The 12,340-nt window shown below is 52.0% G+C and overlaps 1 protein-coding gene across 2 annotated transcripts in view; it reads right to left on the minus strand.

Moving 5' to 3' along the window:
* The window catches only part of CRISPLD2 (cysteine rich secretory protein LCCL domain containing 2), an 88,333-nt gene extending 79,419 nt beyond the window's left edge, over positions 1-8,914 (minus strand). For both annotated transcript variants that reach the window (XM_031658049.1, XM_003917259.3), the window contains exon 1: positions 8,715-8,914. The gene's annotated coding sequence lies outside the window, so the exon portion shown is untranslated. The remainder of the gene's footprint in view (positions 1-8,714) is intronic.
* Positions 8,915-12,340: the final 3,426 nt, after the last annotated feature.

A 12,340-nucleotide genomic window follows, 5' to 3' on the forward strand; every position in this document is an offset into this window, starting at 1 on the left:
CAAAGCTTTAAACGATAAACAGCAGGAGCCCTCCGTCTCCGAAGGGAAAGGAATTTTGGACTCCCAGAAGGCAATGCAGAAAGGCATAGAGAAGAATGGGCAGCTCTGGGTTCGAATTCTGCCTCCACCGCATGGAGCTGGGCATGCCTCAACTTCCCCAAGCCTCCAATTCCTCGCTCATGCATGAGGCCCTGAGTTTCTTCCATGGCTAGGGGAGAGAGGGTGCTATGGTTACCCAGGATCATGTGTATAAAGGGTCTAGTGACAGAATCCCAGGAAATTCATGGTGTTTAATGATGTTTCTTTCCTTTCTCCTCCTGAGTAAATTCAGGGCCCCAGATCACCTCTGCGCTGGGCTCCAAGCCTGGCAGCCTGGGCCAGTCTCCCTGCCTGAGAAGCGTGATTCACTGACAGGTGGCATCTGCAAAGGTGAGTGGAGAGCTGGCTGCGGAACCTCCACAGCACTCTGCAGGTGAAAATCCCAGGATCTGCAAGTGAACAAGACGGAATCTGCGCTCGGGACTAGGAGACAGAGAGTAAATGTGGCAGCAGAGAGGTAAATACAGAAGGTGTGAGCAGGACAGCCCGGGAAACGGCTGGTGAAGATGGGTAGAGGAGGAGGGCAGAACCACTTTGGCTGGGGTAGACGGCAAGGTCCTGCTGAGCTCTTTTTTTTTTTTTTTTTTGAGACAGAGTTTCGCTCTGTTGCCCAGGCTGGAGTGCAGTGGCGGGATCTCAGCTCACTGCAAGCTCCGCCTCCTGGGTTCACGCCATTCTCCTGCCTCAGCCTCCTGAGCAGCTGGGACTACAGGCGCCCGCCACCTCGCCCGGCTAGTTTTTTGTATTTTTTAGTAGAGACGGGGTTTCACTGTGTTAGCCAGGATGGTCTCGATCTCCTGACCTCGTGATCCGCCCGTCTCGGCCCCCCAAAGTGCTGGGATTACAGGCTTGAGCCACTGCGCCCGGCCCTGCTGAGCTCTTAAAGAAAGGGCACTGTAGGCCCCGTGCGGTGGTACACGCCTATCATCCCAGCACTGTAGGAGGCCGAAACGGGCAGATCACCTGAGGTCAGGAGTTTGAGACCAGTCTGGCCAACATGGTGAAACCCTGTCTCTACTAAAAATACAAAAATTAGCTGGGCGTGGTGACACACGCCTGTAGTCCCAGCTACTTGGGAGGCTGAGGCAGGAGAATCGCTTGAACTCAGGAGGTGAAGGTTGCAATGAGCTGAGATCACACCACTGCACTCCAGCCTGGACACCAGAGTGAGACTCCATCTCAGAAAAAAGAAAAACGAAAAAGAAAGAAAAAAAGAAAAAAGAAAGGGCGCTGCAGGCAGCAGGAAATGCAAGGACAAAGGCTCAGAGGGGGTCACAGTTGAGGCGTGACTGAGAACAGGCGAAAAGCCCGTGAAGCTGGGGAGGAACGGGGTCAGGAGGCAGCCAGGGCCAGGTCACCGTGAGGGGCCTTGAAGGCCACAGTGAAGACCCTTGGTTTTGCTCTAAATGCAAAGAGGGCCCTCGAAGGAAGGAAGTCGGGCGGTGACAGGGTCTGATTTGTGTCTTGAAAGCCTTGCAACACACAACAGCACAGACAAACCCCGCAGACACGGTGCTCAACAAACAAAAGGGGCCAGACTCCAGTGATTCAACATGCATGGTTTCATTTAGGTCAAGTCCAAGCCAGGCAAACCCAGCCTGTGCCCTTAGAAGTCCGGAAATGACTACCCTTGGGGGGTGCGGGACCGTGAGAGGGGCCTGAGGGGCTTCTGGGAGCCAGCCAGGCTCTGCTGTGACCGGGGCTACGGCGCTTTGTGAAAATCTCTCTGCCGGCACAGGGATGGCTGTGCCCTCTTCCCTGGTATGTTAAGCAGCAACAAGAAATTTAAAAATAAAAACAAAAAATTTGCTGTTGCTCTGACCTCTGTTTGAAGACTGGATTAAGAGGGCGGGAGTGGTCCAAGGAGAGCGCGCCATTATTCAAGAGAAAATCCCGGGGCCTTTCCCTCAGGAGTCTCAGAGCTGAAACAGGCCTGGGGCCCTGGCTCAGCAGCCTTCAAAGTGAACTGCGATGTGTCAGGTCCCAGATAAAGTCCAGCTGGCGGTAGGGCCTCCCCCTTGGACCCACACACGACTCTCCCAGACAGGGCCCAGTTCATCCCAAGTCTGACAGAGTACTTTGTCCTGCAGTGCCAAGGCCCAGCTGAAAATACCTTCTCAGTCCCAGGGCAGCCCCAGCCTCGCAGGTCCCAGGGAATAAACAGCATCTTCCCTCCCGGGGAGCAGGCCTGGGGCAGGAGAGAGGGATGGCAGGGAAGATGGACACACATCATAGAGGTGTCTTCAATGCCCTTGAGGACACAGTTCACCCCTTCAGGGGTTATAAATAAATGTGTGTAGCTGGCTCTTCGCAGGCACACAGGGGCATGAAACGTGCTCTGAGGAAGGTGCCGGCATCCTCAGGACACTGGCTCCGGCCCCGGAGCATCAGGGAGTCACAGCCTCAGCACAGAGTGCCAAAGGGCTGAGTGTTCTTCTGGAAGAAAGCCTTCCAAATATGCCAACGACTTGTTCTCAAGGGGTCTCCCCGATTCTGGAGGGAGGTGGTCTTTCAGCTCTCAGGTCACTCGTGACTTCTTTCTGGTCACACCAGGCCCTACGATCAGAACCGTCCACATGGCTCAACGTTGACCCCAGTAACCAGCTCTCCATGCCCCGCATTTGTGCCAGGGCCCCAGGGCAAGCCTTCTTTAGCTTTCTAGGGCAGCAGTTCCCACAACTGAGGCTGCATCAGGAAGGGCTGGAGGCTTTGTTACAGCAGACTGCCAGCCCCACCCCAGAGTTTCTGATCCAGGTCTCCGGGGGAGCCTGAAAACCTGCATTTCTGTGAGTCCCCAGGTGCTGCCAGGCCAGGAACCCACTTTTTTTTTTTTTTTTTGAGACAGGGTCTCACTCTGTTGTTCAGGCTGCAGTGCGGTGGCGTGAACACTGCTCACCTGTAGCCTCAACCTCCTGGTCTTAAGTCTCCCACCTCCCAAGAAGCTGGAATTACAGGTGTGCACTACCACGCCTGGCTCATTTTTTTTTTCTTCTTTTATGTATTTATTTATATTTATTTGTTTATTTATTTATTTGAGATGGAGTCTTGCGCTGTCACCCAGGCTGGAGTGCAGTGTCATGATCTCAGCTCACTGCAACCTCTGCCTCCCAGGCTCAAGTGGTTCTCCTCCCTCAGTCTCCCAAGTAGCTGGGATTACAGGTGTGCACCACCAGGCCTAGCTAATTTTTGTATTTCCAGTAGAAACAAGGTTTTGCCATGTTGGACGGGCTGGTCTCGAACTCCCGACCTCAAGTGATCTGCCCGCCTCAGCCTCCCAAAGTGCTGGGATTACAGGCGTGAGCCACTGCGCTCGGCCTTTCTTCCTTTATTTTAGAAACATGAGGAGGACAAGACACATTGAGAGGACACCAGCTAATTTTAAAATTTGTTGTAGACACAACGTCTCACTATGTTGCACAAGCTGGACTCGAACTCCTGGGCTCAGGCAATCCACCCGCCTCGAACTCCCAAAGTGTTAAGGTTATAGGCGTGAGCCATGGCGCCTGGTTGCAGGCCCCCACTCTGAGAAGCACTTCTCTAAAGTACCTCTCCGTTCTCCTCCTTCCCCCACCTTGATCCAGCATTTCCCAAACCCCGTCCTTTGAATCCCCCACTTCCTAAGTTCTGCCCACCTTCCTACCGTGTACCAGTACTAGTACATACTTTGTTTTTGTTTTGAGATGGCGTCTCGCTCTGTCACCCAGGCTGGAGTGCAGTGGTGCGATCTTGGCTCACTGCAACCTCCACCTCCCAGGTTCAAGCAACTTCTGTCTCTGCCTACCGAGTAGCTGGGACTACAGGCACCTGCCACCACACCTGGCTAATTTTTGTAGTTTTAGTAGAGATGGGGTTTCACTGTGTTGGCCAGGCTGGTCTCAAACTCCTGACCTCAGGTGATCCACCCACCTCGGCCTCCCAAAGTGCTGGGATTACAGGTGTGAGCCACTGCCCCTGGCCCCATATTTTGAATTTTTATTTAACTTGGCTTGTTTTTTGGGCTCCAAGAAATTTACTTTAAAAAGGTAACTTTCTATCACTCCCACTGGCGGAGAACCTGATCACTAGTGCCGTGAACAGACAGCAAGAGTGAAATTAAACAATAAAAACAGCCCAGTTATTTCCTCCCAGCCAGGCGCTGATACCAGCCAAAGGCTTTGTTGTAGAGGATGCTTGCTGTTTGTTGTAAAAGGAGATCAGGGTGTGGGAGAGGTGTTAGGGACAACCCCACCTGTGACTTTCACCTTGTCATAAACAGAAGGACCGAAAGAACACAGAATGGAAAGAACAGCTCTTGGATTGGGGGGATTTGCTGCTGGATCTGTGCACGTGCTCAGTCACCTTGGGGACCACTAGGTATGGGCTCTGCACACTTTGGGGGACACAGTTCATTCTAGAGTGAGCTGTTCTCAAGTGCAATGCCACCATGTTACTTTCTGTTCATCTTGATGGTGCCCACTAAGTGGTACAGCTCATCACAACACCTGCAGGGCAGACCTTTGCCACCCTGAGCCTGACTCATAGACTGCAGGCACACCAAACATTCTGCCATTCTCCAAAAGTCCCAGGCCCTTCTCCACCTCCAGGCCTTTGCACACACACGGTGCCTCTGCCTGGCACACCCTCGCCAACTCCCCACCCACCCACTATCATCTTCCCCAGCTCGCAAAACCCTGCCTGTTTCCTCTAGGAGTTATCAGACTCTTCTCAAGTCAGACTCAGAAGATGCCAGCTCCCAATCCTTAGAGGGGTCCAGTTGAGTCTTTTCCCTATTCAAAAAAATTGGGGGTAGGGTCAGTTCCAGCTCCCTTGATTACAAGCAAAATGGGAGCATGACTTTTTTTCCTGGGATGTTGCCATTCTGTGCTCAAAATAAAACACGTTCCAGAAATTGGGATTGAAAATGTGGGATTTCATAATTTATAATTTTTTAAAGAATGGTGGACCGGAAATTGCACAATCCTCATCAGGACGTTTTTTGTTTTGTTTTTTTTTCCCCTCTGACTCTGTGGTTTTTGTCTAAGCTGACGCAGCACTCAAGACAATCAAAGCGAAATCTCCCTCGGCAGAACCATGATGTCCTCGCAGCCTTGCAAGAGGGGTCTTTGTCCAAGAGTACCCATCATTGCACAGCCTGGGGTAGAAGGCAGCGTGATGTCTCAGGATGCCCTGCCGGCTGCCGCTGTGACCCAGGTGGCATGCCAACACTGCCCACCAATGCCAACTGCTAGGGCTTCCCTGCACCCATGGAGAAGGCCAGCAACACATTCTGGAAAGACATGGCCTGAGTTGATGCTTCAAGAAGAGAGTCAAAAAAGAGGACACAGTCTCCTCAATAAGTTAAACATAAAGTTACCATACGACCCAGCAATTCCTCCCAGGTAAACACTCAAGAGATATGAAAACATATGCCCACACAAAACCTTGTACGCAAATGTTCACAGCAGACGCCTTCGTAAAAGCCAAAGGTGGAAACAGCCCAGATTTCCTTCAGTGGAAGAATGGATAAACAAAACGTGGTCTATTAATACAATGGAATATTACTCAGCCATAAAAAGGAATGAAGGTCTCAGACACATGACAGTGTGGATGAATCTTAAAAACATGATGCTGAGTGAGAACAGCCAGACACAAAAGGCCACACATTGTGTGATTCCATTCACATGAAATGTCCAGAATAAGCAAGTTCATAGAGACAGAAAGGAGATTAGTGGCTGAAGGGAAGAGCATGGCGAATGATGCCTAATGGGTAGGGGGTTTCCTTATGGGATGATGAAACGCCCTGGGATTAGTGGTGGTGGCTGCACAATACTGCAAATGTACTAACTGCCACTGAATTGTACACTTCAAAATGGGTTAAATGGTAAATTTTATGTTTATGTGTATTTTTACCACAAAACATTTTTTCAGGAAAAAGGAAAACAGAACATGGCCCATCCTATTACCACCACCCAGATCGGACTGTCCCTTGCCTGTCCCAGAACTCAGCGTGCTCTATTTAAGACTTTACAAGGTGCTCTGGGTCCCCGTCCCAGGAAGGTCTGAGCATCTGTTCCACTCAATGAACTCAAGACGAAGTGAAATAAATTATGCCCAGATTGAATTTTCCTTTCTTGACAAGCCATCGGCCCCTTTGAGAGATCCTGGGTTTGCACATCTGGGACTGATCAAAAACCAGCGCGTTTGCAAAAAAAAGAAAAAAGAAAAGAAAGAAAGAAAAAGCCTCCTGAGTCAGGCGCAGGCAGACATGCAGGCACCTCCCACACACAGCAAATGACGCTGGTGACAGAGGAAAGAAAAGTTCCAGTTCCCACAGGCCAAAGAGGTCAGTGCCTTGCCTCCAAAAACTTTCTGACCTCCAAAGACGTCAGAGGGTCCTGCCTCCAAAAACTTGCAAATGCAACCTACAAAGGGCCACATACTTAACTTGGGGTCTTTTGAGGGATGAAGTACAGAGGTTTTAAGGGACCTCACAGTCTTCTTCCCTAGCTCAGGCCTTCCCAGTCCAGCCAACTCTCCTCTCCAGGCTGGAGGCAGGACTCTGAGAGCCAGCACTGATCTGGGTCCCGGGACAGGGCTCTCAGTACTTGTCAGCAGTGTTGAGTCCAAGCCCAGGGGCAGTTGATCCCCTTCCAGCCTCACCCCAGCCAGGACCAGGAACCCAGATCCCTGCCAACGTTAAAAAAAAACTCCCACATGGCACGAAAAGCCTCAACTAGTAGCAAGCTCTGCTGTGACAGTCATGTGGCTGGTCATTAGATGGGCACCTTCCCCCAGAATCTGGCTCAGGGCCCAGCCTGGACGGCAGCTCTACCCCGCCCTGGCTGTGTCATGTTGGGCACACACCTTAATAATTCCGAGCCTCGACTTACTCCTTGTAAAAAGTGCCCAGCTCATAGAGCAGGCAGTGAGCTCATCCATGGAAACCCTGGGCATGTCTGGTCTGTACTAAACATCATGTAAATGTCAGCTGCTTATATTATTACAAATGGCATTATTACTATTCCTACTCTTACACCTTAAGAGACTGCAAAAATCAAAATCACCCTCTTGGTTTCTCCTCCCTAGGTACATTGTCCAGTGGTTTTACCTGGAGCCCCTCTAAGACAAAACATCACCTGTGTGAAGGTCAGGTTCACAGGTGGAGCTGGCAGTGGGCAGAGAAGTGTCTTAAAGAAAGCAGGGTCAAGAGTGCAGATAGGACCCACCTGGGGGTGATAGCATTCCATACTAGCTGGGGAATCCTAGGCAAGCACTTCACCTTGCTGAGCCTCAGTTTCCTCAGCTGTGGAGTGGGCATGGAGAGATCTACTGCCCAAGAGTGTTGCAGCGATGCCAATACAGGTAAAGTGTGTGGTACAGACCGCATGCCTGCCGCACGGGCAACACAGTCCCACACCTGCTCCTTTTCCTGAGTGGAAACAGCCAGATCAGGGCAGAAGCAGGAAATCAGGTGCATATAACCCAAGGAGCCCTGGGACAGCCAACAGTCACAGCTCATGGCCTCAGTCTACTGGAAAGGGCCACGCCCCGGTCCTGTTCTGCAGGCTGTCTTCACTGTCAGACTCCAGACCCTGGATGGGGAAAGCAGGCACACCCCATTCTACCAGGGCAAGGGGTCCAAAGGCCCAAAGGGGAAACTCACAACCCCACTCTCAGTTGCAAGGCAAGCCAGGCATTTGCACGGGTTCCCGGCTGCTTCTCTCAGCCAGGGCAGCAACCACATTTTGACTGAGAGACGCCCAATTCCAGTTGGACTGCGATGAGCAGGCATCAGCGAAGTCCTCCCTGGCTTGTCCAGCCTTAGCAAGGGAGGCTCTGGGTCTGCAGCACATGAGAGACTAACCCTGGCTCTGTCCACATGGGACGACTGATGTCCCCCACACTCCAGAGCGAGCCCTCAGCTTCCACGGTAACTCCCCCACGCAGGAGTTATGCAGGTGCCCGCTCTGGCTAAAGAAACCCAAAAACGTGTTCCCCCAAACTGCAGAACCCTGACATGGCCCCAAGTCTCTACACATCCATTTGAAGCTCTGGAGACAGAGCTGGGTTCCAGCCCTGGCTTTGCCTGGACAACTTACTTCACCTCTCTGACCCTCAGCATCTTCATCTGAAATATGGGAAGAAGGCTACCTTGCAAATGAAATCATAGAGGGGCGTGGCAGCAAACGGCAGCTGAATGCATATGCCACTAGATCACCCTGTTCCTCCAGACATGAGTAGGACACATTCTAATGCCTGCCACATCCATGCCATCAGCTTCCCAGTTATTGACACCCACTACGAACACAGGAATGCAACAAATGCTAGCGCTGCCCAAGGAAGGCAAGAGAGTAAACAGCCCCCAAGTAGCAGCATTCTGCACTCAGATCGCGTTGAAGCCCGGCTCTTTGGAGTCCTGGCTGCGAGGTCCTGGGCAAATGAGTTGTCTTCGCTGAGCCTCAGTTTCTTCATCTGCAAAAGGGCCTGTCGCAAAGCTATGTTCCGCGATGCAAGCAGAGCACTCAGTGTGGTGCCCTCACACAGTCAGCCCTGCGAGGTGGCATCTATTCTAGTTATTCCAGCTTCTCGGGAGGGTAACAGTTTGCAAAAGGGAGAGGCATGGAAGTCACACTTACCTCCGCAGGGCTCCAATCACCAGCTCGCTGGCGTCTCCCGCGTCGAGCAGCGGTAGCAGCGGCGACAGCGCGGGCACGGCAGGCACAGCGGGCACAGCAAGCAGACAGCTCAAAGTGGGCGGCTGGAGACGCCCTGGGATGCGAATTGGTGCTGGGGCTCAGCGCACCGCCTCTTGTAGGCTGCCAGGAGCCCCGAGGCCACGCCCCCAGGTGGCTGGCGGCGCTGGTAGGACCGATCAGCACCGGCCCCGCCCCCGGCCCCGCCCCGCAGGCTCAGCTGGCTGAAGGAGGCGGGGGCTGAGGCGCGGGCGCCGGGTGGGCGAGGAAGGCGGGGCCGCTGGCCTCCAGGGCCGGCTAGGGACAAGGAGACGCTCAGCTTCCTCGCCACTAGCCACACAAGTATAGTTTTCATTGAGCGCTTACTATGCGCCTGGCGCGGCGCCAAGCGCTTTCCACAAGGGGCTTGCAAATTTACCAACTCCAACTCTCTGCAGCTCAACTGGAAAATAGGAATAAGGAAGCGACCTCCCAGGATTTTAGCAAATGAAATCCGCAAGGGCTGGGCGCTGTGAACTGCGGCGCGGTGCAGAGTACACAGTTACTGAGTTGACTCCCACCCTCTACACGTGCTTAGAAAACTTAGGCACACTCTTCCCAATTTGCAGACGAAGAAAGGGAGACTTGTTACCGGATGGTGGCGCTAGCGCAGGGGTCCAGGCTCCGCACTTTACCTTCAACGACCTCAGGACGCGTTCCCAGGAATCCAGGGAGGTGGAAATCATCCCATTTCACAGATCCAGTAGCTGAGGCTTGGAGAAGAGCGTGCCCGAAGTGCCGTAGCTAGGAGCAGTGCAGCATGTTCATACCTCTTTTGCCCGAAGGCATTTAGCATTCTTAACTTGTGCAGGTATATAGGTAAATCAATTTCGAGCCAGACGAAATCACCTTTGAAACAGGTAAATCCACGTTCCTTAAGAGCTAAGGGACTCCCCCGTGCTCCCCACTCAGTCACAGAATGTGGACGGGTATGCAGGCACTGTGCGGTGAGCTGCTGCGGCCCAAGGGCAGTAGGAGGCCTGTCCGCATTGCTCATCTCCGCACCAAGACACCGGAATTAGCTCCTTCAGTGTTAACTCATTCCCCAAATACCCATCGAGTCTCTCTGTGCTGGGCCCTGTGCTATGCAGCTGGCACAAACAAGACACCTCTGGGATCTCAGAGTCTGGGACCCCCATGAGCCAGGGCAAGTGGGAGAAACAAGGATGGGGAATGGGTGGAACAAGGACTATGGAAGGCTGCCTGCGTGATGTGGACTCAAACGGGGAAACCTTGCCTAAGATTTTGGTGCGGCTCAAATGCAGATACAGAATAATGTAGATTGGCCGGGCGCGGTGGCTAACGCCTGCAAACCCAACCCTTTGGGAGTTTGAGGCGGGCAGATCACCTGAGGTCAGGGGTTCGAAACCAGCCTGGCCAACATGGTGAAACTGTCTCTACTAAAAATACAAAAATTAGCCAGGCATGGAGGTGCATGCCTGTAGTCCCAGCTACTTGGGAGGCTGAGGCAGAAGAACCGCTTGAACCTGAGAGGCAGAGGTTGCAGTGAGCTGAGATCGCACCACTGCACTCTAGCCTGGGAGACAAGAACAAAACTCCCTCTCAAAAGGATAGTAATAATGCAGATGTTCTCTGTTATCTTTTTTCCTCTTTTTGTTTTACTTTTCTCAGTCTTTGAAGCATCATTCTTCAGATGCACTCAATTGGCATGCAGTCATCCAATAATTAAGCACCTACTATGTTCTGGGCTCTGTTTCAAGCACTGGAGGGCTCAGTGGTGAATAAGACTGTTCCAGAACAACAGTCCTTAGACTGACAAAGGACAAACCCAAGGGGAGAAGAGATCTGTGTTAGCAGATGCCTTTGGGGGCCTGGCACGATGGCTCAGGCCTGTAATCCCAGCACTTTGGGAGGCCAAAGCAGGTGGCTTGAGCTCAGGACCAGCCTGGGCAACAAGATGAAATCCAGTCACTACGAAAATTAGCCAGCATGGTGGCATGTGCCAGTGGTTCCAGCTACTCGGGAGGCTGAGATGGGAGGATTGCCTGAGCCTGGGAGGCGGAGGTTGTAGTGAGCTGAAATCGAGCCACTGCATTCCAGCCTGGGTGACAGAGCAAGACCCTATCGCAAAACAAAACAAAACAAACAAAAAACAACAACAAAACAGATGCTTCTGAGTACCTGACCCCAAAGCATTATACTGCGAAATCCTGCCACCCCCAACAACCCTCCAGGCTGGTACTGTTATTAGCCTCATTTTTCCAATGAGGGAACTGAGTGCAGAGAGTGTAAGTCACTTCCCTGAGGCCACCCAGCTTCTGAATAGAAGAGCTGGGATTTGAATTCATACTCTCACCCACTCGGCTGCCATTGCCTGTGACCATGAAACCTTGGGTGCAGGGGAATGGAATAAACTGGGTCCCCACTCCATCCCCACTCCAACAAAGGGGAAGGAAAGCTACACAGAATCAGCCTTTTCATAGGCCCAGCATGTGGATGAGTGGTTGGTAGTTGTCAATAGTGAAATGTTTGCCACTTTGCTAATCCAACCCTCATCTCCTTACAGATCCTTTGTATGGCAACCCTGTAGGCTCCTCACTGGCCCAGGGTGGCTCTGGGGAGACCTATCCCAGCCCAGACGCTCCAAGGACACCATTGGCAGAGCTGCAACCAGAGACTTCTGCTTTGCAAGCTACAATTGCTGTCCGGGCTGGATCACCCATGGGGCAGATTGAGTCCTTAGCTTGCTGGTTTGTGCCATCATTTGGCATCAGGCTCAATTAAAATCCCAGCTCCTCTGCTTCCAAGTTGTTGGCCTTGAGCAAGTCACTTAATGTTTCTGTGTTCCATGCCCCATCTGTGAAATGAATGTGGTAATAATGGCATCTCTTCTCTCTCTCGGGGCACAAATGGTTAATAGATGAGAAGTAATATATGGCCTGACGCACAGAAAGTGTTAGTTAATATCGTTATTATTAGAGCCAGCAAAGCAGAGAGAGAGGAGTTTAGTGGTGATCAACCTTTCCATCATGTTGCAATCTCAGAATCTAATTTCCAAAAAATAACATTTGAATTTGAAAAAAAACAAAACAAAACAGATGTTTCATAGGCAAGGGGGACCCCTGGGAAGTCCCGGATGGGAGAGCACCAAGTTGTACCAAGGAAAGGAGCAAGATGGCCAGTCCCGTCCCAAGTGCCCCCTGGGAAGCGACTGCTCACCCTTGGACATCCCAGCAAAGCCTCCTATTTGCTACCCAGGCAGGGAGTTAAGTCATGGACAATTTGAGACAAAGGAAAAAAGTCATCCTTCTGGTCACAATGAAGCCCAACCTGGAAAAACGAACAGGAAAGCCTGGTGGGGCCACCCTGGAGAGCCCAGCCCTCTGCCCACTCTCTCTTGGGACCAAGATGGGCTGACGGAAGGACCGCATGCATGTCTGCAGAACAGTGGGTGGAGCCGGCAGTCATAAATGTTTAATTACGTGATGTAAAGATCAAGGTTTTTCTTTCCTCTCGATGTGATTGCTGTAGGGCTCCGGTCCTCACACCTATTTTTTATTCGCCATTTA

This window comes from Papio anubis, chromosome 18, assembly GCF_008728515.1.
Source record: "Papio anubis isolate 15944 chromosome 18, Panubis1.0, whole genome shotgun sequence".
In the NCBI taxonomy this organism is placed as follows: domain Eukaryota; kingdom Metazoa; phylum Chordata; class Mammalia; order Primates; family Cercopithecidae; genus Papio; species Papio anubis.